The sequence below is a fragment of the Mirounga angustirostris genome, unplaced genomic scaffold (assembly GCF_029215605.1).
Source record: "Mirounga angustirostris isolate CCGP_5_RB_7025 unplaced genomic scaffold, mMirAng1.0.hap1 SCAF_13, whole genome shotgun sequence".
Taxonomy (NCBI): Eukaryota; Metazoa; Chordata; class Mammalia; order Carnivora; family Phocidae; genus Mirounga; species Mirounga angustirostris.
This window is the reverse complement of record NW_026991721.1, coordinates 8,358,049-8,362,768: the sequence shown is the minus strand read 5'-3', so window position 1 is coordinate 8,362,768 and position 4,720 is coordinate 8,358,049. Positions and strand designations below refer to the sequence as shown.

Here is a 4,720-nt window from a genome sequence, read left to right as displayed (position 1 = left end):
AATTACAGTTCATCTGAGGCTGAGCAAAGGGCTTTTCTTCCCTTAGCATATTGCTGCTGAATAGAATTTAGACTCTATTAGCAAGGAAAAGGAGGGATATAACTATTTGTTAGGCAGGTAGTGGTGTATGCCACATCTTTCTTCCATAGTAATACCATCCCACAGATACTTTGGAAACTCCCACACATCACTCTCAAAAAAGTAGTTCAAATGGAATGACCCTACCCCCCAAGCCTCAGGGGGACAACCCCAAGAGTCACAGTGATGGTTCAAGGATGGGCATATGACCTAGTCTCACTCGTAAGAGATATCCTCTGAACTTTTCTGGAATTTCCTGGACAAGATGCATTTACTCTCTGTTGAGCTTACTAAAGTACCAGATTGTAAACTTGAGATGGCTATTGATGTGAAATGTTGGGGTCCGGAATGAACAGTCAAGAAAGAATTCTTGAGACGTCTTCAGTGTGAAAAGAGTGCTTTTCTTTTCTTTTCTTTTTCTTTTTTTAAATTTTCGGACAGCATTTATTCCCCCAAAGGGGGTGCATCGTTCCTGGAAGTACTGCAATACCAGGTCGATGCGTGGAGTGGACGGAGCAAGCTCCTATTCCATCTCCTAATTCCAAAAATCCATTTAATATATTGTCCTCGGATAGAGGACGTATCAGATATTAAACTGATAAGAACCGATGCTACACTTGATCTTAGCCAAAAGGCCGAGAAGCAATAAAGGGTGGTTTTCATTAAAGCAGGGGGACAGGACCCGTGGGCAGGAAAAGCTGCACTGGGGCTGTGAGGAGTGACTGATTATATACTTTCCAAATTGGGAGGGAGTTAGGGATAGCATAAGTCTCTAAGGAATTTGGAAGGAACATTTCAAGGTTTCCAGGACTTTATGGGGCTAGCCATTGTTAGGAAAAGGTCATGTATTACTGTCTAGTAAAACCTTAATCATGAGACCCTACAGATGTATATCAGTGGGCCATATGTTTAGAGGATGATGATGATTGCTAACATGTATCTTGGGGGGCATGGGCGGGTAGTGTAGAGATAAAGGAAGTTTCCAAAGGGATTTTTTTAGAGGATCCTGGAGGTCGGGCTAATGTCAAGCTAAGGTTGCCTTTTGCCTCTCTCGAAGTATTAATATTGAGGCAGCTAAACTCCTTTTTGTTTTTAAGTAGGCTCCATACCCAGCATAGAGCCCAGTGTGGGGACTGAACTCAGGCCCCTGAGATCAAGAATCAAAAGCTTGGGATGCCTGGGTGGCTTAGTCAGTTAAGCGTCAGCCTACGGCTCAGGTCATGATCCCAGGGTCTTGGGTTCCATTCCCAAGTTGGGCTCCTTGCTCAGAAGGCAACCCGCTTCTCCCTCTGCCTGCCCCTCTCCCTGCTTGTGCTCTCTTTCTCTCTCTCTCACAAATAAATAAATAAAATCTTAAAAAAAAAAAAAGTAAAAAACTTAACTGACTGAGCCACCCAGGTGCCCCTAGGCTGCTAAGCTCCTTGAGGAAGGTCACTCTGCCTGTCTTAAGTACTTGTCAGTGGGCTACAAGTTGTAAGGAAGTTTAAATTTTTTCTTTTGCCTTTGTTCTCCACATCAGCTATGGTGTTCATCTTTGCCACCACATAGTGGATTTTGCCTGAAAACAAACCCACTGCAGAAGACCGAGCCTAGAGATGGAGAGAAAGGACATTCTTGAAACGATCATATGTGCTCCTGAATCCAGCAGTGTCTGAAGTCAGTGTAGTTCAGGGCTTTCTGATCCATGGGCCAGTACTCTCTCTTTGCACTTGACCTGGTTGGCATTTGGTTTCTATCATCTGCAATGGAGGAAGAGTCATAAGTGATACAGGAAACAAGCAGCGGTCAGATCATGTAAGACTGGAATGTGAGGCTAAGTTTGGACTTTATACTGGGGTAACTGGGAACCAAGGAGGGGTTTTAAGCAGGGGAAAAACATGGTCCCTGTTATAGAAATTATAGAGCCCATCCCTCTGCCCCAGGCCAAAGCCAGATCCACCCCATTATACTGGTCCTCAAACCCCAAATCCCACCACTATCAACTTTATCAGAGGTAGAGTCTAAATCAAAAGATCTTAATGAGTGTTGGTACCACCCCCTGGGTAATAAACCAATCTGCCATTAAAAGTATGTATGGAGGGGAGCCTGGGTGGCTCAGTCGGTTAAGCATCTGCCTTTGGCTCAGGTCATGATCTCAGGGTCCTGGGATCGAGTCCCACATCAGACTCCCTGCCCGGCAGGGAGCCTACTTCTCCCTTTCCTGCTCCCCCTGCTTGTGTGCTCTCTCTCTCTGTCAAATAAATAAATAAATAAATTAATTAATTAATTAAAAAAAAGCATGTATAGATTTATAACACCCCAAGACCCAGGCAGTGCAGAAAGGAATATTATCTGAAAATATAAGTTGAGAGCCATGCAAATGGGCCGGGGGATGTCTTTTTAGATACATACTTATTGCTTCCAGAAATTTGGGGGGCGGGGGTTGAAAGATATGCTTACATAAGAAGAAACCTAATAAGGGAACCAGCAGGCTCTGCAGCTTTGACTCTTTCAACTGAGTTAAAATTGGTGGGCTCACCATGCTCATCCTTACTCTGAGGGCTAGAGGCCATTCATCACCCAGAGCTTGCTGGCCCGGCAGGAAGTCAGCATCAGTGACCTTCCAGCTGAAGCCCAAGATCCACTCTAGACAACAGGATGCAGGAAGGAACAGAGGCCAAAATCTCCTGTGGAAAGGGGTGGAGTCTTCCTTAGGAAGAGAGCAGTTGTCTTATTTAGAGACCAAGAAGGAAGTTCACGTACATATGCAGGGTGAGCCTGAGGACCAGAAAGCAGTCAGAAGAAGAGAAGCATCCATGAGGATGAAGATGGAAAGAAGTCTCAAGTCCTATGGTGCTTTTCTGCGTGATACAAGGGAATGTGCAAGGGAGCCAGAATTATAATCAATGCTCCTTTTATCACGTAAATTCCTTCTGAAACCGGCCTAATTCAGTGTCTTGCAAATTTTTTAGCATGTGTAGGAATCACCTATAGGGCTTGTTACAAATACAGATTCCTGGAATCCTTCTATAGATTCTGATTTTGTAGAAAGAGTGGAAGCTATTTATGCCTGTTGAGCATCCTTCACCCTGTCTTTGGTATCCTTTGGGGAAACACATTTATTCGTTGGTTAACTCCGGTCCCTATTGGTCCGTGATGGCTCCACAGTCCACCCACTTTTAGGATGCACGTGTGTTAGCGCTGAGTAGGTTCCCACAAGCGGCCCATGCTGAGCTGTCAGAGAAACCCCAGAGCAAAAAGTGAAAGGTACAAGGTGTGAAAGGTACAAGGTGTGGAAGAGGGGCCATCAGGTTGTACCTACACAAAGTTGACAAAGGCCGCATAGAACTCGAAAGAGAAAATAATAATAATACATTTAAAAAATAAAAATAATTTTTAAAAAAAATCCTGAAAAAGAGACATGGTTGAGAGGATTTGAAGAAACCCACAGAGAGCTCCTGGAAAGTCTGCTTCCTGAACTCTCAGGTCCACTCCATTAAGTCCAACCCATTACAAGAGGATTCATGGAATAAGCTGTGTGACTGATAGACCACTGAGCATCTAGTAGGATGGCTGTAATAGAAACGATGGACAATACTAGTGTGGGCAAGGTTGTGGAGAAAGAGGACCCCCTCCCGCTTTGCTGCTGGGAACGCAGGGTGCAGCCACTGCGGAAAACCATTTTGGCAATTCCGCAGAAAGTTGAACGTAGAACTAGCCTAAGACCCAGCAAATCCACTCCTAGGCATATACCCCGAAGAACTGAAAACAGGTGTCTAAACAAAGACCTGTACAAACATGTTCACAGCAGCACTATTCACAATAACCGAAAGATGGAAATGACTCGAATGTCCGTCACTGATGAGTGGGTAAATAAAATGCAGTGTGTGTGTACAATTGAATATTGTCCAGCAATAAAAAGAAGTGAAGTACTGATACATGTTACAAGAGTGAACTTGGGAGACATTATGCTAATTAAAAGCCAATCACAGGGGTGCCTGGGTGGCTCAGTCGTTAAGCGTCTGCCTTCGGCTCAGGTCATGATCCCAGGGTCCTGGGATCGAGCCCCGCATCAGGCTCCTGGCTCAGCGGGAAGCCTGCTTCTCCCTCTCCCACTCCCCCTTCTTGTGTTCCCTCTCTCGCTGTGTCTCTCTCTGTCAAATAAATAAATAAAATCTTTAAAAAAAAAAAAAAGCCAATCACAAAAGGCCATATTGTATGATTCCATTTATATGAAATGCCTAGAATATGCAAATGTATAGAGACAGAAAGTAGATGGGCGAGCGGTTGCTATGGGATGGGAGAGGTGCTGGGGACAATGAGTAGTGACTGCTAATGGGTAGGGAGTTTCTTTTAGGAGGAATGATAATGTTCTAAAATCACAATTAGTGATATTGGTTGCACATGGAACTGTACGCTTTAGATGAGTGAATTGTATGGAATGTAAATTCGATCTCAATAAAGGTATTTTTACTTGTTTACTTGTTTTTGAGAGAGAGGTTGGGGGTGGCAGAGGAAAAGAGAGAATCTTAAGCAGAATTCATGCTCAGCATGGAGCCCAACGGGGGGCCTCGATGTCACAACCCTGAGATCATGACCCCAGCCAAAATCAGGAGTCCGCTGCTCAACCGACTGAGCCACCCAGGCGCCCCTCAAGAAAGCT

At 44.6% G+C, this 4,720-nt stretch overlaps 1 non-coding gene across 1 annotated transcript; it reads right to left on the bottom strand.

The window, feature by feature from the left end:
* Positions 1–534: 534 nt before the first annotated feature.
* Positions 535–725, bottom strand: LOC123858135 (U2 spliceosomal RNA). Its single transcript, XR_006794091.1, has one exon. It is a non-coding gene; the product is annotated as a U2 spliceosomal RNA (small nuclear RNA).
* Between the last annotated feature and the right edge of the window lie 3,995 nt (positions 726–4,720).